The 23,636-nt window shown below is 40.4% G+C and overlaps 1 protein-coding gene across 1 annotated transcript in view; it reads left to right on the forward strand.

Annotated features, from left to right (window-relative positions):
• The window catches only part of LOC105689632 (obscurin), a 187,147-nt gene that overhangs the window by 42,438 nt on the left and 121,073 nt on the right, over positions 1–23,636 (forward strand). The window contains exon 3 of the mRNA XM_048658583.1: positions 10,098–10,166. The gene's annotated coding sequence lies outside the window, so the exon portion shown is untranslated. The remainder of the gene's footprint in view (positions 1–10,097; positions 10,167–23,636) is intronic.

The following is a 23,636-nucleotide window of genomic DNA, read 5'->3' on the forward strand; positions in this document are numbered from 1 at the left end:
GCATAATTCAAAAGAATTCGCGCGCAATATAAAGGCGCGTGATGCTTGTGCTTTCCTAACAACGAGAGCGATGTTCCGGCACGTTGCGCGGAGCTTACCCATAAACTATCCCCTTTTTCCGCGTCCACATTGCATTTTCTGTCGCGTGCATGTGTCTACTACAATTTTATGTTAGAAAAATTGAGTTGTGACATCGGCCGTTTGTCAAATATTTTTTCTCGCTCTTTCGTTACGTTTCTTCTCTTTCTTCATTTTTTCAACCAGCGATGCGCGCTCAAAAAATTAAATGAACCAAAAAAAAAAATTGGATCTCTATTTTCTTCATAACGTCATCGGACTTCGAAGCTAGAATATCTCTACTGCAGCCATAAAATGTATGGTATAACGCGTATTTTTTTCGCGGATGATTTATGGTTTGCAAAAAAAAAAAAAAACGTAACATATTTATAAAAAAAAATTTAAATAAAACTAAAACGAATGAGATAGATAGATGCGCAAACAAATGGATAGGTGTACCCACTTGCGATGTAGCTTACAGCTATTTTTCTATACGAAACGTGACCATGACCAAGGTTAAGAGGTCAGTGAAACGTAGTTTAATTACAATGCAAATTGAAATTGCGTATTCATAAGCTTCTAAGACCTCATATGAATATACTGGGAATTTCTCAGTCGTTGCAAACTATTCTTCTTACATTGAAAAAGAACAGTTTGAAAATAGGCAAATAAATTACGGTGATTATAAAATACATGGTCTCAATAATGGATGGATTATTTATTTGAATTTACGGTAATGAATCACGTACACCCAGAGCCACCGATCTGAAATTCTGATGTATTTATCAGGTGCATCATTGTAGGCGCGAATTGCATTACACCTTGTGCGCGAATCGTGCGGGCGATGATTTAGGACAATAATTAGGTATACCGCGGCGTATGATAGAAAATTAATCAATGATACGATGGAGAAGCGATGCTGCTGATTTCGCCGATATATCTGAACAGTGGTCGTCGCTACGAAGCGAGGAAAGTTTTATGTAACACTCGTATTTTATGTGTACTCGTAGTTAAAGAATGAGACGTGATGTGCGTGTCCCGAGGTCGAGCAAAAGGAGAAAGAATCTATCTCAAGAAATTCATTCCACCTCCGGGATATCTAAACGCCACCGCGGTAATAATGCTTGTAATATAGATAGAAACAATTACTACTTCTCCATTTTTGGTTTAATTGCCGTAATTGAATTGTTACCGCTTCGAGAAAACTTAAATGGACAAACAAAAAATTATCGAAGCGATTCCACACAATCCCAACCCCGGAAGAACTTAATTAGCGGAGAGTCGAATTAAAAATATTTGAGATAACAATATATTTTTTAATGCTCTTCCTTCTTTTTTATCTTCCCGTACGACAAATATTGTGAATCTGATTTTCGAGAAAGCGTGACCTTAAAAATTGCATTGGGTTCACGAATGATGATTATTAAACCTTAAGTTAGAGACAGGAAGAAAAAAGAATGAACGGAATTACCGAAATGCCGAAGGCGATAACGAAAAATAATTAATATTCCTCTTTTATTTATTCTTTCGTGCTCTTTACACCTTTTATAATGTAACTAGGCAGTCGGCCCAATGGTGTATGTACAGTTAACATTACCTATAGATAAGTGAATATGAGGATAAATTCTATCGTGAATTATAAAACTTTTGCGATCAATTTCGCAAGTAGTGTACAGTAATCATCGGTGACAATCAACTGTCGTCAAAAACTGTCTACAATTTTTCATTGACTTTAAAAAAAACAATAATCGAAAAGAAAAAAGAACTTCGAATCTGCAAAAAGATTGACAAAATCATCAGAGTGTAAGTGATTTTGTATGGTTCCATGAAAAACTTTGACAAATTTTAAAGAGGACTCAAAGAAACTAGAGATAAATTTGCATCTAATCCTTTTCTATTCGTTACATTCGAAGAGAAGCTTTTGAGAGCTTTTATGGAATGACCGCGGTGTAATTCGTTGTATCATGTCTTCTATGCTTTTCTAAATTTTCTTTTTTCTTCCCTCTGTCTCTGCACTGGTAAATTTTTTTTTTCAAATATTTTTAAACCACCGCGTCTGATGGGGTTGAAAATTGAGAAAAAAAATGGCAAGCACGGAGTAAAATGCGGACGAAATAGCGCTGAACGAATTACGCGTACTTCTGTTACGTTTCAGTTGGTAGTTTTCGAAAAAATTTGATTTCAAGGCACGTTTTTTATTTCCAACATAAACATAACATGTATTAAACATAGTCATATTATTCTAGTTGGGAAGTTGAGTTACAAAAGTCTGAATTTCTGCAGGGTCAACTGACTGGACAGCTGCCGCGGGTCTCCCGGATATATTTCGCGATATTGATTATCATGATCATTATTATTACCAGCATTATTACAATTTATATAATCTCATCTGCAGTACTTCCTTAGTCATAACTGTTATTCTGAAACTGACATTTACACAGTCGATTCACAGTGCACAGACAATTAATATCTTTTTTCTTTCACTTTTTTATCGTAACCACGGTGTACAATATTGGGGAATAAAAACGCAACGCGATGCTTTTGGTATGATAATACCAAATAAATAATAATCATAGGAATAACAACGATAATGACAGCGTAGATATCGAATTTAATAAGAGTCGAACATCTTTACACATGACGGGTGCGTAATATGTGTACACTATAATAATATAACATAAGACGATGCCGCGTTATTAATTACTTTTATTTCGTATGATGTAAATATTAATTAGGGATCTTAAAATAGTAAGTAACTATATACATATATATAAATTTAACGAGTAATGAAATTTTATATGGTGGAAGAATGATAATTTAATTTATTTATATATTTATACCCGCGGTATTGTTGGTCCTACCGTAGACAATTAAATGGGATTAGAGACTAAAAAGTAAATGCCTGGTACCTACGATTTTACGTACACAGGTATACGCATGTTGAGTGAATGAAATTTAAAATTCATTTAACGTATAGCCTAATCAGTAGTCTGATATAGTACCTTTGTCCTCAGTAACTACTTACATGGACATCTACAGAGATCTATTACAGGGGGAAAAAAAATTACGTTATTCTTTTTTCAAGCCTTGTACTTTGTTTGTCGGTTTTATGCAATCGAAGGAATTTGATTGATCGTCTTCAATTATAGGAACCTTTGGTATAATCATGTTTCTCAATCTTCCGATGAATTTTAAGTGAAACGAAACGAAATGTTGGTTGATTTTTTTGCAAGTCATTTTCCGATTACCTATATGAAAGATTTGCCGAATAAATCAATATAATCGATCCTTCCAACAGAGCGAATATATTTTCGTTCGAAATTCACTAAAATTATTTTCAGCCGGTCGATTGTTTCTTATAATTAATCTTCATCGTTGATGATTTGTATCGTCTACCCGTCTCATACAATCCTCGTTACGTTCTAATAGCTCGATTGTACGAAGTTATTAGATTTACAATTGACTGAACAGGAATCCAGATCATTCTGAGCGTTATAATTCAAGATTACATCAGTCCTCGTCGTTGATTTTTATTAAATCTTGACGGATCTCGATCTCTAATTTCTCATCCTTAATTGTCGTCGTTGAAACGCTTCGTCTCTACGCGGATTTGATGTCCGCTTAATACCGTCTTGAAAATCTTCTCTCGTCGTCCCACATATATTTGCTTACACAGGCGTCTTGATGTCTCAAAGGGTTTTCCATGTCGTATGAACAAATCTTCTTCTTCTTCTTGCTCGGTAGTTGTCGCTTCATATTTGTTGCTCGAGTATAGAGAGGAACTATCGGAAATCTTCGCAGTCTATCGTTGCAACTAGTCGAAGATAGGCGGACAGATCATCTCAATAACATTTACCCGTATTATAAATTTCTACAATCATTTCAGGAGATAATTTAATCACCCTTATAATTTCTGAGTCTGATACGCGACCAAATTTATATCTGGGAACTGGTTCTGATTTTATCTCTATGAATCAATCGGGGCATTAAATTACTTTGACGTCATGATCCGAAGCAGATCTCCAGAAGAAAAAACAAAAACTGTTTTTTAACATGGATAACTTATTTTTACCACCATTTGCAAATTTGGTACAATATGCTGGTACGTTACTCACACATGATACACTATACCTATGCGCAAACTAGTGTAACAAAACGGATCACGTCACTCCAGAGTGATCATGTGTGTGAATGTTTGGTCGCATATTAAAGATTTCTAGTCTGACTAAATAAACACGAAAGATTAGTCGAGATTACAGACGGAATTGAAATGAAAAAATTTGTTAATTTGTTGAACAAGATCAATCTACGGATAACCTTATAACGGAAATGATTCCTTCTTTTCTTTTTCTTTATTGCTTGTTTTTTTGTTTATCCATCAATGAGACGTGCCTTTTTCTTTCAAAAAGTTGTAATTGAGTGATTTGCTTTCTGGTAAGAAATGAAGAAGAGAACAAGCTGTTGTGTATGGCGCATTTCACGTCAAACGGGCCATTTTTTCCGGAATATTTTTTGGACTTGATAAAACTTTTTCTACCTCTTGACAAAATTTTCAGGAGCTATGATTTATGGTTACTTAATCGAATTGGAAATTGTTTACATACTACAATCGATTATAAAAATGGTTCATTTTTGAGCAAAAAATAAATCATTTTTTTAATTGGGTTTAATATGCTTTTCTAAAGTATTTTGATCTCAGGAATCCGAATCTGGAAGAAAAATTCATCTATCTCTAAAATTGACCGAGTTATCGCCAATTTTCACCTTTTTGGGGTCAAAAATAAAAAATTTATTTTATGGTCTATTTTAATGTAATTTGGGCTCAGGAATTTGAATCTAAAAGAAAAATTGATCTATCTTAAAAAATGACCGAGTTATCCTGATTTTTTCGCATTTTTTGGCATAAATTTGGGGATATTTCGAAGGGAAAAAATCGTAGCTCAATTTGGACAACGGATTCGTGTTCCTGGGGTCAAAATACATAAGAAAAGTGCCATACGATCAATTTTAAAAAATAAAAATCTTTTGCCAAAATTTGAAAAAATCGTAAGGGGTACCCCTTGGAAAAATCTCAAATTTTGACCAAAAATTTTTATTTTTAAAAATTGATCGTATGGCACTTCTCTTATGTATTTTGACCTCAGGAACACGAATCCGTTGAGTAAATTGAGCTACGATTTTTTCCCTTCGAGATATCCTCAAATTTATGCCAAAAAATGCGATAATTCGGCGATAACTCGGTCATTTTTGCAGATAGATCAATTTTTCTTCCAGATTCAGATTCCTGAGCTCAAATTACATTAAGATAGACTAAAAAATCAATTTTTTATTTTTGACCCCAAAAAGGTGAAAATTGGCGATAACTCGGTCAATTTTAGAAATAGATCAATTTTTCTTTCAGATTTGGATTCCTGAGGTCAAAATACGTCAGAAAAGTGTAATACAATCAATTTTGAATTTACTTTACTTTTGGCCCAAAAATCGAAAAACTCCAATCGGGTACTCCATGAAATTTTGGCGATTTTGGACCAAAAAAATAATATTTTATATGCTATTCTTATGTATTTCGACCTCAGGAATCTAGATTCACAAGTTAAATTGATTTATCTATAAAATTAATGAAGTTATCGCCAAATTATCGCTCCAAAATGCGTTGAATCAAGGATATTTCGATGGGATTTCCTCTCAACTGAAATCAATCGACTTATTCGTATTTTTTATGCGAAAATGTGTTGGCCAAGCACCCTGAAATCAATTCCGCATGTGGAATGCCCCATATTATTACCTACGTTTTGCAAAAAAAAACCGATATGAAGTTTGTTTCTCGATCGATCAATAATTCTATTCACTTCTGCACCTTGGGAAGGTAATACGCTTTCATCGGTCCGCGATGACGTTCCGGTTGCCGACAGGATAGGAAGCTCGTTTTTCTGTGGTTGAGTGAAAGTCGGTTTAAAAAAATCGATAGTAGAACTTGTAACCAACAAACGATATCATCTCATACTTCGGTAAAATATTTTTAATCCCAAAGCAACATTATATTATCGGTATATGGTAAATCCTCTTTGAAATTTAATGATAGGAAATTAGAATAGTTCGTGATACAAATTATCCAATAGAATTAAAAATCAATGCTTCTATCCACATTCTGTAGTACGGAAATAATTTTTCATTTCCAATAAATAATTCTACGTCAATTATCGTAGAACATCAACGGATGTGTTGTACGAAGATTAGTTGAAACTCGAATAAATCTTTATTAACAAAAAGTTTTGAAGTAGTAAAGAAGAAAAGAAAGACTGGAAAAGTAGAAGAAGCATTGCTTTAAGTTTTTGGGGGTTGCGTCCGGTAACTGATGAAAAAAAAAAAAAAGGATATCGAGAGAAAAGAAATAAATTCTTAACTAGAAACCGCGACTCTTCGTGGTGCCTGAGGCGGAGTGAATATTTAAAATCGAGTGGATTCCCGTGTAAGGTATTGGGAAGATTCTAAGAATCTCATTTTCCTTTCCCATGTTCGTTTACCTCACCCAGTTATTTATCGTCACTTCTAAATCAACCGGACGTCTATAATAATTAACTATACAGTTTGCTACACTCCAACGTTCAATTTTATGAACCCTGAATTATTTCATTCGATCCCTTCGTTCGACTCCTTTGTATAGAAAATTTACGAGCCAGCTCAAAGCTTCCTCGTTATAGTTAACGTTCCATGTATTCGCCTCAAAATATATACGAATTTTAGACAAAGTTTACGCGAAGCTCTACATACCCATATAAAGTTTCTTATCTGAATAGATCCACCGAGTTACTTTACTTGTACATCGAGCTTCCGAGGCACCTCGAGTAGGACACGCATCTCACGTGATATACATCCAGATCTTTCGCGAAAATTTTTTATCTTTTTACAAATGCAAACGAGGAAGATATGAAGATTTCATTTTATTTTATTTCCTTTTATTCTTTTCTTTTTATCATTTTAGCGAAGGGAGATTCCAAATGGTGGGGTTGGGAAAATATTCTCTCGGCGCATTCGAGTCACGAATCACGTATAGGACCGCGCGCGTGGGAGCCCAGAATCTAATTTTTACGAGTCAAGGTTAACGTATAAAGGATCGTCGTCGTGCCAACGGCAAGTCCGAAGGTTTCGCCCTCCCGCACCCTTAAAACCAACGGAAAACTCACCCACCCTCACCGAATAAGTTTCACAATTTTATACTTCGCGCCCGCTAAGATTACCATCGCGCTACACGCGCGTAAACGCGTTGCGTTCACACGGATGACAATTTCTAACATTTATTTCCCCGTTAAAAATTAAGCGATAAACGCGGGACGATATGAAGTGGGAAAAAAAACTTCGTTCTCCATTTCCCTTCTTTTTCTCTCGAGACGACGACCGAGCATCTTTTAATTTTCTACTAGACTTTACATTATAGTTATTATATCGTCGCTGCTGGACCAATCCTTGGAATTTTATTTAGAACTTCGTAAAACCCGAGATTGCTTGGGGGAAACGAAACGCACCGAGGAACAATAAACGAGTTGGAAAACGTTTCGCGTTTTTTATTTTTGACATTTTTTTTTCTCCCGTCGTTTTTCTTGGTGCGGTTTTTGCATCACGTTTTTACTCACCCTTTACACGATAAATCGTCGAACATGTTTCGGTACAGCTACCCCGAAATCCTCTCGCTTCTTTATTTTCCAAGTTTAGTCGTTGTTTCTCGGGGACCCACTTTTACCGTCCTTCTCCGAGGGACTGACGCGACTGGTTTCACGCTTTTTCCTACCGCTCCGTTCGTCCATTTCTCCTCTCCGTTTCTCCTCGCGTTTTAATCCGATGCAGTTTAACGGGAAATAAGCGACGCGCAACGAGCGGATATTCGCAATCGTTCGGCTCCTCCTGATTCACCCCCGATCCACGGCGCGGGTCGGGGGTTAAATAATTTCTGCAACTGCAGCTTCTCGTATATTTTATATCCATATATATCGCTGTATAATATCCTCTCCACGGTCTAGCTGATTAATATTCGCGAGTGAAGTACTCGTCACTCGCGACGAGAGGACAAATTACTCTGATTGTAGTCGAGAGACAGGAAAGGCCACGGCGAGTGTTTGGACGTAATGAACGAGGCAGGCTGCAATTACGTTCCCGGTCCCTAGGGAGTCATCCTCCGATTCGACCTACAACCAACACGTATAGACGTACCGTATACACACGTATGTGTTCTCGTACATGTGTATGCACACCTATCTGCGAACACTGCGATCGTATCCGCGATATATATCTACCGTCACACAATACCCCATGTATAGTACCCGATGGGTATATAAAATTATACGTATATATACGTATGCACTGTGCGCATTCATGTGGTCAACGTTGTATACACATGCCGTACACGTATATTTATCTATACATATACATATATATATATGTATAATACATATACGTACGCGGAGGTTGCTGGCATCGCGTTCACCGAGAAATGTACCTGACGCAATGAACTAAATGGGTGAGAGTGCATCGGCAGAGCTTCGTTACTCCCGATGCCTGCAGTGAATCTACGTGTGTATGTGTGCGCATACATATATATATATATATGTAAAGGCACATGATATACTTATATGTGTTCGACCGTGGCGAAATTAAGTTTCAAACCTGCTAGAAGTATTATTGGTCCTGTAATTGAGAGGGTCCTAGAAATTTTCCATTTATGGGTTAATTGCTCGAGAGAAACAAAATTCTGTAATCTTTTTAATTTTTTCTTTTCTTCTTTCTTTGAGGGTGATACAATTGACCTTTTCCCCTCTCTTTCCCTCTAATGGCACGGTCATTACGGCGGTGAATTTTTTTCTTTTTTTCAAGACGTAGTCCGAAAAAGGAGGAAACAAACCAAAGAAAGAAAAAAAAAAAAGGACGAAATCATCGGTGAATAACGAGAGTTTAATTGTACAGGATATTGCATAATTTGCCGGAACGATAAGCTCGCGATGTAGTTTAATAGTTTGATATACCTGTAAATATGGGTAATACACGTGGAGCAACGGCAGCATCCATTTTCGTACACGTGGAAAATGTTTGAGTGATCAAAGCGAAGCTTTTCCAACTATACCTCCACTGTACGGACTGACGATATGTAATTATTTCGTCGGTGTACCACGTGGTACATACCTGAAGGATACGTACATTTCTATACGCGCGTTCCCGTATATGTATATGTATACATGTGTACACGTATTATTGAAGCCACCGCGGAGTTTGTTCTACAAAGGTTACAATATATACGTACACAGATGTATGTGTTATAGAGTAACTGGTAGACGAGATACGTATGTACGTACGTATTGCCATACATAGAGAAGGAGGATGTAATTTCGTCGTGACGTGGGCATTTCAGAGATGTCATAATATTTCGAGTGAACGGATATAGCGAATATAAACGGGTCGCCGAGGCAAAGAAAAAGGAAGAAATAAAATAAAAAAACAAATAAAAAAAAAAAAGCTCGCACAGAGAACTTAAAAGAAGTTGGAAGAATTGGAACGAGGGTACAAGAAAATAAATAAAGGTTAAAAAAGAAAAAGGAAATGAGAAAAAATGCTTTGAACGAAAAATTCGTTATACCAGCTCGTCTTTGCCAAAGATTGACGAATATTAAGCCCCGCATATAGGCTTACGTACGTATGTATGTACGTACGTACGTACGGTTCCGTACGTTTCATACTCGCATATCTTGTCCACCAGCTACTATAACGTTGAGTGTTGCCTCGAGCTTTTTTCATTTGTCGATATACCATTTATACATACGCGGTGGTCGGATGTTACCCACGTACGTACGTGTACGATTGCCAAACGATGATGTGTTTCTTGAATTTATACCAAATATCGAACCGCTCTTTAAGATAACAGCCGCAAGCTCCGTATTTCATCTCGACCAAAAACTCCGAGATGAGACTCGGAAAGAAAAACTGAAGAGAAAAAATAAATAAATAAAAACTCACTCGCAATCGGTCTAATTGTTTTTTTTCTCCTTTTGTTTCAGATACACGACATGACCCGGTGTAATTGCGGGAATTGGGAGAAATGTTGGGATCCCAGCAAAATCGATTCGGTGAGTGATATTTCAAATTCATTGAATTATATCATTTTCGCAATCTCGCGAAATCCCATGCCGGGATTAAACGGACACGAAATGTGGATGTTTTTCATCCTCGAATATCCTCTACAAAGGAGGGACGTGTCCGATAAGAAATTAAAGAACAATTATTCGATAATCGATCATTCTGAGCTTTCGGATGCCCAATCGCCCACCCCATAGCGAAAATCATACACTCACCCCGTATAGCGAAGGCGTAGATTCCGTTTCGAAAATATTACGAATATCGCTTACAATTAGTTGGGTATTTAAAAAAAATAGAGCGATCAGTTTTCTTAAAATGTACCGTCGACGAACTTTGGCGAGGTGGAAATTCAGATGAAACGAGAGTAAATCCTTGTGCGGATATCCTTCGCAGATTCGGGTTATCCAATCTCGTCGTTTGTCTTTAATTAATGCAAAATTTCGGTAGGACATGATCCGAGTTTCTGCTATAGGTTTCTCTCGACGGTCAGCGAGAACGGTAGGATGGACCAGCTTGAGCCGATAACGAAGGTAGCTGGTAATACAGTAATTGATACGGGTTCGTCGGAAAATACATTAACTAAATTTGGTCACAAAGCCAGACCGTTTCGTCATTTCCTCCCTCCGCCCGCCCCGGTAATCGGGTCCGACAATGAAATGCATAATTGCGTGCGTTCTCCACGGTATCTCTTTGTTCTCTCGCTGAGTGCACGACGTACGTTACGATCGTTAAATTACAATATAATATCTGACAATAACGCGACTGGGGGTGGATATACCTACGTAGCTACGTCTATTAAATTTCATCGCCCGTATAATATTCACCCGATATCCGTACGAATATTTGATTCACCCCTATTTACAAATATTTCACCGAACAGATTCGCCTGTCGTGTAGTACAGGCTCGTTGTAGTCCGAAAACCGTTCGGAGTTCGAAAAATATGGGAAACTGCGGGACGGGAAAAAAGTTGGGAAATCACAATTTTTTCGATGAACGAGGAAAGGCTGTTATAACCCGGACGCTTTTGCTGCAAGAATAATTTCATTATCTCCGTATAATAATGGGAGCTTTTACGTACGCGAGCGTCCGGTACAGGTACGACCGACGAACGTTAACATTTTGTGAACGTTTAACGTAACGGAAATGATTGATCGGTATTTCTGGGTTTGGCGATGACGACGTGCTCATTAATGCAAAATTTTCCTGTAAACTCGATAAACTCTCGATTCATCGGTCGTTTTGTTGTTACGCCGTTACGCATTGTTGGGTTTTGATATACGTACATTGATATTTCGAACACGCTTACGAAATTACGTTTCCCGGCCGTAGGCGGGCGGGCATAGATTTATTATAACTAGGCGCGTTAGTCGCCTACCCTACGTACAACGCACGTATTCCAAGATATAATCCGATTTATAATCCCAGGGTTTGAGGGATTCGCGTTTAGGCAAATAGCGAGCTAAAGAAAAGACAAAAATCAACCGATAGAGTGAAATAGAAGAAAGAAAAAAGGAAAAAACAACGAATTCAGGGGTCGATGTTGACGTCGCGAACATTGTTGAACGAGGTGATCGTGGAACGCGCGGTTAAAGTTCGTTACGGAGAAAATGGAAAGAGTACGCGGTAAACAAACGAATCCAACTGCAGCTGGATGAGCTTTTCGGACGACGAAATTGCGACGATTCGGTTTGAAAGCGGTAAACGAAGCTGCGGTGAAAACCGCGGGGAAAAGCGAGGGGATACTCGGGGCTTGAGAAAAGTGGAGTGCAAAAGGGACCACGAGAAAGGCACGAGTTACAGTTTGCCGAGGTTACCACCGACGGTCTAGCGGCTAATGAAGATAGTGCCAACTTTCGAGTTAACTTGAAACAAACTTATGACACCCTTTGGTATACACGCTCCTTCCACCGAGCGAGATCACCTCCACCAACGCCGGCGCCACGCCTACCCACCTATTCGAGTTTCGCTCGGAGATTAAATTCCATAGAGATCGGCGAGTAGCGCTTTGACTATCAACACCCGCTCCCCCCCCCCCCCCCCCCTCCCGCACCAACCCCTAAATATCTCGTACCCGCGGACAGGTATACGGTATCGACGTGGATACGTGTGTGAATATACTTTCGCGAGCTTCGGGAAAAGGGGGTTGCGGTTCTCGCGCGGTGGCTAACTAGACATTCAATGGAAAGAGGTGGAACGAAGGCTTGTCGAATTGTATGGGTTGCCTCGAAGATAACCTTGTAACCTTATTCGCCTACGTAGGTAGGTATATATACATGAAAATGTAAAGGCAAAACTTTGACGTTATGCCTTATACATCTAGCTAGTGAATTATTATACCGAGAGTAACAAATGATGATCGTGGGACTTTGTATACACATAGAGCTTGCAAGCGCGCATATACAGGTATACAGCGTACGACAGAAACGGGATTGAACGAACCTACGGTAAAGGGAGCTCAATAATTGATGTCTCTTTCCAAAGACGGTATTATTACGTCAAGTCTCACGATATATATTTATAACTATAACAAGTTCCGTGCGGGGGGGGGGGGAAACAAAACGGAAGTCAATAATCGTCGAACGTAAATCACAAAATTACAATCTTATGTATCGGATCGTTTCATCCGTACTACGTGGGATGGAGAGAGCAAAAAAAAAAAAGCGAAATATATTAGCGGATAAGATAGTGTGGACAGAAAAGATTTGGATGAGATATATTTACACGTACATACCTACGTGAAAAAAAGTGACTCGGATTTTTTTTCACGCGTCATTAACTGCGGGGGGATGGAATCATTTTTTTATTTCTTTATTTATTCTTTCTTACTTTTGTTTCACTACGTCGGTTTATTTCTTTTTCAGTATTTCAACCGCGATACGGTGTAACTTTGTCAAATAACTGATGAGGCCCTTATTCACGTCTTGTTTATATATTATATTTTCCGTTCTCTATGAATGATGGAAAAATTCCTCGTGGCTTGGGAAATATATACATGTTATTTGAGTGACAAATGTTGTCGCTTTTTTTTTCTCTCTCCTCGCCGCTTTGAACCGAATTCAAGGGATGACGAGATTGGGTACGAGAATTGAGAGGGAAAAGAGGTAGAAAAAAGGGCGCAAAGAAAATGGAAAATTTTTTTTTTTTTTTTTCCATCTGCACGGTAGCTGTGATTCGTATTGAGAGAAGCAATTTGGTGATAATAATTTTTTATTATTCTATTTCCTAGTGGACATTTTTCAAACGAGTTGAAAATCGTTGGTTCAAAAGATAAAGTGTGAAAATTGTATTATCCGTCCGATGAATCCATTCTCCGTTCTTTTCGAATACAGGTAGTCGTATGACTGTAAAAGCTCGCGGTTGCTACGGAAACGTGACGTGCAGAGAACGGTAGAATTTAACATTCGACTAATTTCAAAACGACAAAATAGGCGTTGCATCACACCATCTACATTTCCATCTTTATGGGTATAGGTATATTATTCCTTCATCCTCGTACTATATGCGTAAAACCCGTGCAAACCGCTGACTGAAGGATGATGTGAAAATTCTAATTTACGAAGGGAAAAAAATTTACATGGAAAATGGCTATTCCATTTACTTCGTCTATAGGTATAGGTGCAGTACGTAGCTACGTACGTCAAACCCCTCCGTTACTTTTTTTTATATCCGGTTTTTTTCGAACCCTTGCCGATGAACGTGTAGGCTATAACTAACCTTGTAGTTCGAGAGCTCGGATATCTAGCAAAAAGCGAATAAAATATTTTAGAAATAAGGGGAAAAAATAAAAACAGGTGACCCATCCGTAAAAATAGTAAAAAAGCCCGATCCTTTTGTCTCGAGTTTCATCAACGCACATTATGGAAAAGCTGTTCACCATCAGTTGTCATATACTTTGGTACATGTATTCGCGTTTATTCTTTCGCGGATATACCTAGTAGCGAATGTTCTCTATCCGGTATATTATTCATGTTTTGTAACATTGTAATACCTGCACTCGCATACCTAAAATAGCCACCTACTCCCTTTTATGTATAAGCAATGTACATATATTCTCCGCGAATTACTGAAAAAGCTGCACCCTGCAGAGCTTTGGATTTTACCCCGTACGTATAGGTGAATGTAAATGTCTCCTGAGTATTTTTATGAAGAAGAGAAAACGGGAGGGGAAGGGGGGGGGGGGGGTGGGGGCGAAAAATAGAATAGAAAAATAGAAGTAGAAAAAGATGTGTATGGAAACAGGGCTTAATAAAAGCTGAGACAAAAGGTGCCGCCGGCGATTGCAGACGCGAACGAAACTTGCCTCCCCTCCGCCTGCTTTTATTTTTTCTGGAGGTTTGGATAACTGCTGAAAATGCAGCATGGGAAAACAAAGAGAGGAGGCAGGAGAAAAAAAAAACAAAAAAAAAAAAGAAATAACTGCAAGCAAAGGAAATAGCTAGAAGGGTGAAAAGGAAGAACTTTGCTTCGAGGGTGTTGTATTGCACGGCAGACGCGAGGAGTATAACAAGGAACATAGCTGAATAGCGCGAACTGGCGTTTTGCAACAAGCTAGGCGGCGAAGAACGTGTGTGACCTTATTTCAACCTACCAGCATTTTTATATCGAGCTTATATACCCGCGCCTTGCCTCCGCTTCTCCTCCACCCTTCTTCTCCTTCTCTTCTCTCTCCTATTCTTCTTCTAGTTCCTCTTCTTTTACGTTACGTGGATCGTACCTACCTACGATATCACATACCCGTCCCCCATACGTACATATTACCGCGTCCCAGTTACACCGAGCCCTTCTCCTCCATTTCTCTGCCGCACATAGAACTTCCGTACACTTTTCTGATTCTGCTTGAAGAAAATGCTTATAAATAAATATACGGTAGAAACAACGAGAACTTTGTACATCGCATGCGCTACAGGTATTACAAACGTCGTATTCGTAGGTAGCGCGTTGGTGCGCGTTGCCGCTGCTGCACTGCCGGCAGTTTAACTATTTTTATACATTCGGATACATATACGTATACTTATTGCATTTTCGCAAAATAAAACAATGAAAATAACCCAAAGAACACGCCCGCCACGGTAGATTTTGTTCCACAAACATTATACTTTATCCCTCTCTTCGTTCGTATGCCGATGCGATATGGGGTGTAATTCATAAAAGTTAAACGTACGACTCGAGGGATTAACATAAAACGGAAAAACTTGGCGGTGAAATTTTTGCCCGAGTTATATCGCGCGTAAGTTGGCTAAATTAATTTTTTTTCCACGTTCGTTCATCGCTATTACGTCTTTCATTTCGTTTTTTTTTATTTCTAGCTGTCTCTGAACTAAATTTCGTATATTCCTGTTATCCATATCCTTTCTACATGGATAATAAAACGTGATTAATTTTGCAATGAGCCAGGCACGAATCACCGCGGTATTAACCTCCGACCTCGCGTAGCAAAAACCCAGAGACAAATGAATCAGAAGTCGGGATGCTCGGGTGTCCTTTTTTTTAAATTTTTTTTAATTCCACGCCTTGATTATTTTTTTTATTTTTTTTTCCTTACATTTGTTGCTGCGAAATGAATTTTTTACCAAACTCGCCTTTGAAATTAAAATTGATCGAAGTATCCACCTCAGATTCGCCATTGTTCCTGATTCGCTTTAGGTTAAATTGATATTTATCATCCCCTTCGGCGGTGTACCGCGAGGAGATTTAGTTCGGCTGTAGTTTGATCCTTTGAATTAACCTTCGCGAAGCAATAGATTGATAGATCAGGAGAAACCCTCGGCTGCAGGTGCTTCGAGTCCTGTCCTAGGTCAGCTGAACTTAATGGGACTATCTAAGCGTCAGGGTTGAACGTTTCGGGGGGTGGGGGTGGGGTGAAAATGGAAGGGAAGGGCACAAGGGAAAGGGCTAACGATGGATCTCAACCCCAAGTACTAACCCATTGCGATTATATCTCTGCTAATTGCTAGTTCCACACACGTCTACTAACCCCGGCGTAGGTATGTGTTTAAGGTATCGCATACGTATAGATATACCGCGAAACTATGCGCATATGTTTCAGAAATTAACGCACACCGTTCGTGTCTTATTACGTGATTCCAACCCCTTTGACGCTCGTGAAATTGGATTGAGTCGTTTGATATTTCAATTACCGTGAGAAAAAAAATTTACTTCCCAGTCGGGCGTGAGCAACGTTTAGACCTTGACTCACCGCGAGTACAAAGAGTATCGTTGGGGGTTCGGAAATCGAGGGAGAGAAAATTCACGGCTGTTCTATCTCCCGCTATGTCCAGTGTGGATGGATAGTCGTTGAAGTTTGGCTTCTGTTGTGGCGATTCATTCCTCATTCCTCGGTGGAAGGGTTTCGCTCTATAGTTCGGCGTAGGAAGTCTGAAGGGTAAAATGTATGGGAGAAAACCGTGAACCGTAAAATCTAGACTCCAATTCTAGCGGTAGTGGTGGTGGTGGTGGTGGTGGTAGTGGTGCTGCTGCTGCTGCTGTGGCCGGTTAACTCCCAGTTGAGGCAAACATTCCATTTACCGCATATCTCATATAGTTCGGGATAAAGATATATATATATATATATTTGTATACGTGTATGTGTGTACGAAACGGTACACCGAGCTTCCAGCATAAACAGTTCTCTCTGAACTTTAATTAAAACCAACTAGATAAAGGCAATTACTTCGCCAGAACTGGCACACTTTAACTATAACGTTTTCAACACCCTACGTAGCTAACACTCACGTGTCATAGATTATTAATATCTGTTCACCGCCAACCATCCGTCGCGTATTACTCGTAAATACATCCGATCCTCACTCGATATTCTACATGTCCACAAAATCGCATGGAAGAGTTATTCGAATCAAACTGTGATTATCAAAAGCTCCTTTTTTTTTTTACTTCCAATTTATCCGAATTAGCTGATGAGATAAAACGGTAGCGTATACAACGGTATCTTATATTAGATTAATGGTCGTGTATCTGCTTTTCGAGTATCGGAACGTGACAGGTGGTCCAGCTACTGGTTTCGTTTCGCCCCGTGGAGAGCAATTAAAGTTAGGATCGTTATCGTGAAGGGTAGAAATTAAAAAAACCAAAAAAAAAAAGAAAATGCGAAATAAAATAAAAAAACTCCGAACAAAATAAATTCGAGTATAATGAAACCATTACCGGACCAGTTGAGAATCTAGTGCCCGACGGGTATATCACGCGAAATAGAACTACGGAAGATATACTCGATCGAGAAGGTGGATCGCAGCTGCAGGGGGATCTTGAACCCGGATAAAAGCAGCAGAAAATGTGGAACAAATGGAAATCTAATTACTCTTCTCGGTGAATTTTTTTTTTCATCCTTCGAACCTATTTTTTTTTTCCCGCTCGACGAGATACTCTAAATTTCTTGGCGTAAAACGGTCGGGTCGTCTCAGACGTGTTCGGTGTATTTCGGTAATTTTCCTCGCCGATATACAATTACTCGGGTGTTCGTAATTTCGGCTCGTTTCCGGTGTAAATTGAAGGCGATATCGTCCGTGCCGGGGGAGGGTACACACGGACATCGGCTCGGCTACGACGAGGGAAGTGGCGGTGATCATCTTGAAAGCGCCATTTTCGATCCGTACCGTAGGTACACCGAGCAACCTCACCCGCACACCACTTTGTCGACGGACGCGTCCATCAGTCAACCCGAGTCATTATTCACCCTCAATGTTTACCGCAACGTCGGTGGCTACTGGCTGCTGCTGCTAGCTGCTGCTGCTGTTGCTTTTCCCGCCGCCTCGTCAATGTACTCACTTTACTTTATGGTATGCCACACCGCACCCTAACACAAGCGGCACCACCGGCATAAAATGATCCTGAAAAATTGCTACTCCTACCAAGGAAAGGAACTAGTAGGTGCACCGCCCCCAACACCTTCCCTCAAAATACTCCGCAATGGATAAGACGAGAAAAGTAACTCGCTACCCGCTACCAGCCGTCAGATCTCCATCCGGTCCTCGAACACCTCGAACACAGACTGACGTATACCTGCGTCGAAAACACCAGTTTTCTCCAGGATATTCGAGTCTCGGAGGATTCGTGTCCTATTTCATCCCCGAAATCATAGACCATTTCATCGTTCCGTAGTCGATGAACCGTACGGATTTAACGACTAGCTTTGATAATACGAGTGTAGCTTCAAAGAGATGCTTACGGCAGTAGGAATATTCAACACCCGTTACACCTGTGCGCCCCCAAATTGAAAGATCTCTCTGTGGATTTCCTTGTGGAATTCACGCGAAAGACAGTTACCTCAGCCAAGCTAATGTGATAAATTTATGAAGGGATGTAGGTGCGTCTGTGGATATATTATTAACGCATCCGAACGCGAGATATATCGCATTAAAGCCTGAGTGTTATTCGATTGGAGAATCCGATTGGGGAAGCAGAACAACCCCCCCGGTCGTCGTCTTCGCCGTCTTAAGTCTCTCCTGCACCTCATCTACACATCTATACACTTACTACCCCACCCCGTTGAATTTCACTGCCGCTGCAGAGCTTTGGGAATAGGTTAAAGACGTTAACTGTTACGAACTTGTCTGACTTCTCGACGCGGTTGCCAGTCCCGTACGTTATACTATACGTGTGTACTTACATAGCTGGTTATGTACGCAACGAAAATTCTGTATTAATAATCAATTACCACATGAAGGAATATCAGGGGTACGATTATATTCAAGTTTCGTTCACCTTCTCGCCGCAGCTGACTATTTCCACTCCTGTATTAATTAATCAACGCGCCGAAGTTTAACCGTTCCAAAGTTTCGCCGGATTTCTTTTCCCTCCCCTCGTTCGCGGCCGTTATTTATATCGTCAAATATTTCATTGATTCAACGACGACCGAAATAATTGCGCAAATGTACATTCTTTCTTTCTCTCTCTCTCTCCCTCTCCCCCTATTTCTCTTGCGTCAGCGGGGCTGTAAGACGACGGCTTTTCGCGAATTCGCAAAGACCCCGATCTTCGGGATTCCAAAGAAAGACGCGAGGAAAAGAGTCCTGCAAAAAGGCCGGTAGGTCGTCATCCCTCGGGATACGGGAGGCCCTTTACCACCGCTTACTCCCCCCGTCACTCCTTTTTGCTTTACTTCGTCTCCTTTATTTCGAACAAGACTGTGAGAACGAGAGTAGAGAAAATTATTTCGACCGAAGAGCGCAGTCGTAACATTTTTTCGAAATTATTACCACGGTCATTGAAATAAATTAGGAATGGGGGGAATTCAACAAGCTTCGCTATCGCGTCGCTCGGTGTAAACATATTGCAAGTTCGGGGTGAGAGGGACCCACACGTCTGTACGGTTGGAAAAGACATATGGGGGATATTTCCGTGGAGGGTGAATAGCTCGGTGTTTAGGGTTTACGGGGGATGTTATCTTCAGGTATACAAGTGGGGTGGGGGGCGAGGGAGTGGAGAGGGAGCGTATAGGTTGACGATCACGTTCCGTTGCGTGAGATTTGCGCAAAGTGTACATATGCCAGAAATCGAACTTAATTCGGGCGATAAGATCTTAACGGAGAGCCAAAGCCGAGGACGGATGCAATAAAGTCGACACCGTGCCGCATCTTGACTCTCTCCCCCCCGTCGTTCTCCCTCTCCCTCTCCCTCTCCCGACGCCGGGGTCATAGGGGTCGTGAGGGTCCTCAGTGGAGGAAAAGGCTTTTGCCTTCAGGGCGAGATTACACGGGACAAGAAAGGCTCGCGGCGTTAAGCCAGTTTTACGTTTTATCTCTTCTCCATTCATAACTACCCCAGAGATTACCGAGAAACCTCCACCTCCTCTAGCTCTTTTATTTTATTTTTGTACTCTTTTTTTTTTTTTCCACTCACTTTTCATCCCTACTTTTTTTTCACCTCCCGCCCGCGTATATTCCTGCGTTATGCGCGACAAGGTATTTAACTTGTCGGAGTTGGAAAAAACTGAAAATCACGGCTACAGATAAATACTTATTAACATTAAACGGTTCGCCAATTTGTTTTTTTATTTCTCTCTTTTTGTTTTTTTTTCATCAGCCCCTGACTTTTCGATTGATGGGAGATTACTTCGGTTGCCCGATCCCATATATTTTCGTTAGTTCGTCATGTGTGTATTTTAATATTACACAGAAATTTTTATGTGTGTTCAGACATGAAGTTGGTTTTGCGCACGTATAAGCCCCTGATCTTTTGTTTACCGTTACAAGGGCTAAATTGGATTTTTATCAGTACCGGTAGTCTGAGGAGGGGGAAAGTTTTCTCCTTTTTTTCTTTATGGGAAAATTCCATCTCCCCTCTCTCTTTCTTCCCATACCGAAGTAATTTCATCTAATGATTACGGTTTATTCTCTCATATAAACTTATATCCAAGCGTATTTTATGACCGAGGAAGAAAAGCGGAAGACTTCGTTTTTCGCGGTTAAGATTCTTATTTTATTTTAGTTGATTTTTTTTTTTTTCTTCACGTCGCGTTGAGGGCTGAAGAACGAAACGTAGGGTGGTGCCATGTGCGTACCTTACCTGCAGGTACCGTCGAGGCGTTTCAAAGTCTAGGGAACGTTTTTCATCTTCGGCTCGTTAAACTCCTTCAATCTTTACCCACGTTCCGAGTCACTCGCGTTTAATATTCCTTCACTTGGAAGGGTTTTCGTCCTTCCGACATCGCGACGGAACGGAGGGTTCACAAATATTCTAATAAGACACCGGACCAGCGGAACGATTCGGCGGAAAAGAAACTAGTTTGCAATTTGTTGTTTTTTTTTTTTTCACCACGTCAAACGAAAAACTTTGCATTTTCGGAGATTTTGAAAACTTTTTCGTACCTGCACCCGTTAAAAATGACGAAGTTTTTTGTCTTCGGAGTGTTTGGCGTCGTTCCAAAAATCCGGTGGAAAGGTATCCCCTTAAAAAAAAAAAAAGAAAAGTACGAAGGCTACGTACCAAGAGCTTTTTTGTTACCACACCGCGACGTTGGCGAATTTTGAACGAAATTATGGATACTCGTGTGCAGTTCTCTGGTTCTGATGCAATTCGGTGAAAGATTGAGGTATCGGTACCGCGGAGTGATGCTTCAAATTCTGGTTAATATCTGAACGTTCGTAAAATATCCCTTGTAACTTATTTGAAATAATTTAAAATTATTAAGCGCAAAAACGAGCGAGCTTATTTAAACTTTATTCAAAGAAACGCGTACTTCACGCATTACTACGTATCATACGACACTTTATCGCCTTACTTCGTTCGTGGGTTTTACGTGGGTCTTGTTAATCGAGTTTCCAAATGATTTTTTATTACGAACAACGTATTGACTCGTGGCGGAGGAGATTATAAAATGAAAAATATTCAGGTAAGGACGAAGACGAGTTGCGGAAGATTTTCGCTTATATACCGTCACGCGGTCGTGAGTCGAAATGCAAAATGTGCTCTTCAATATACATAGGAAGCCTCCCCTTTTCCTTCGTCATCTTTTTCTTCCGTATGTCTAACCGCATAATATACCGTACGTATAAGTTACGTGCAGCAGATATTATATCGGGGTTTTCGGCGAACCGCGTTGCACGGTAAACAGAGGTAATTTTATACGACCAGACAAAAATATAGTTTTCCGGTCAGGAAGTCGGCCGAATCTACGTGTCTTCCTTATTCCCGGATATTGCGTATAGACGTTCATGCAAATGACGAAAGGAATTCGGTAAGGGATGATCCCGTAGGGTTGACAGGTGATGGAACCCCTTCAGCTAAAAATACACTCTGAAATATTCAGTTACTGTTCTTGACGTAATGGGCGAGGACTCGAGTCTCGGATGGTTCGGAAGGCCTCCTCCTCTCTCTCCACTTTTCCTTCATTCTCGTACCACCAATTTCTTCTACTTTTTTTTCTTTCTTTCTTTCTTTTTTTTTTTTTCTCTTACTTTCCCTCTCTCTTCGGCGGTCTCGCAACTTCCGTTACTTCGCTCTCGCTGACTGCCGTTCTCCCTCTCACTGACTATTACATAAATTGAGCTTAAACGACGACGGTGGTACTAGCAGCTAGGCCCTCCCCGCTAAATGGGTCAGAGCTGTAAAAACCTGGACGAGAGGGTGGTTAGTGCCTGAATTCGCGTACAGTATTATACACTCTTTAGTCATTGTCAGCAAAGGATATTCAACGAGTAGGTAACCAAAAAGTTTGTGAGCTGGTAGTAAAAAAAAAAATAAAAAAAAAAATAAAAAAAAAAATAAACCCCCATGCGCTATGAAAAAAGAAAAGAAACGGTGTGTAAACCGGAACAGTTATCGTCGTGCGACCGTATAAGGAAGTGAAATTAATCCATAATTCGTTGTCGTGTTTTTTCAACCCTTCGTTTTATTTTTTTAATGTTTTTTTTTCTCTCTCTCTCTCTCTCCTTTTTTTTTCTGTCCTCATTTATCTTCGACATTAGGACGTGTTTGAGGGTCCGCGGAATGATAACGTGGGGAGTTATAAACAAAATAGGGTTTGTTACGGGCACCTAATCGTATACGTATATAAATACAGTATCGCGTATACCAGGGCGAGTTAGTGCGTGTAATAAAGGAAGCAATGATAGCCGCCGACCACAAGCGCGGAGGGTAGTAAAGTTCTTCGTTGAGGCTCGTTCGTTTACACAAGAGCTGCGGCCCGAGAAGAGAGGTTGGTGGATATTTCCTCTTGAGTAAATAGACGACGACTACGACGCCGATGAGGACGACGAGAAGGAAGAGAAGAAGGTTGTCCTCTAACAGCGTGGACCACCTAACGATCCATCCGTTTCTTTAATAAAAAGAAAAAGGAGGCGGAATAACGTTGCCGAAGGTGAAACGAGAAAATAGCTGAATAGTGCAGAAGGAGAGAGAGCGAAAGAAAAAAGGTGAAGAAGGAAAAATCTCGGCGGTGAATTCTCCTATGAGGAAAATATGCGAACAGCCGTTGACGGACGGAATTTTATCCGCGCATGAGGACCCATATACGTATTATGTATAATTCGTTCCTTTGGGCGAACGGCATCACCCGCAATTCCTCGTCCTCGAATACGCTGCGAACCTCAACCTCAAGCCCACCCGAGGTGCGCTACGACCTTCTCCGATAGTAGGCGATGAAACCCGGGTAATCATCCAAGCACATCTACGCGGTTGGGTAAACCGAAGACAGAAGTCGCGGTAGCGCCGGACCCACGCTCCTTTTCCTGCCCCTCTTTTGCCCCGACTAGCGATATCCGTTGTACCGAGCTTTTGCGACCGCGCGCCGCTCCGCCGTATGCCCCGCAGCTGCTCTTCTCCGACCTCTGGGAAAAGTAGATACGGTCGGGATGTGGTCGGACCGCCTAAGCGTTGGCCCCGCGCTCTACGAGGACCGACGTCGTCCGCCGCTTAAATTTATTATCATGCCAAAGAAATCAAAACTTTCGATTAGAATTTCAAATACCACAGGACCGGTCAGGTATTTACAGGCGCACACCAG

Source organism: Athalia rosae, chromosome 7 (genome assembly GCF_917208135.1).
Source record: "Athalia rosae chromosome 7, iyAthRosa1.1, whole genome shotgun sequence".
Taxonomy (NCBI): domain Eukaryota; kingdom Metazoa; phylum Arthropoda; class Insecta; order Hymenoptera; family Athaliidae; genus Athalia; species Athalia rosae.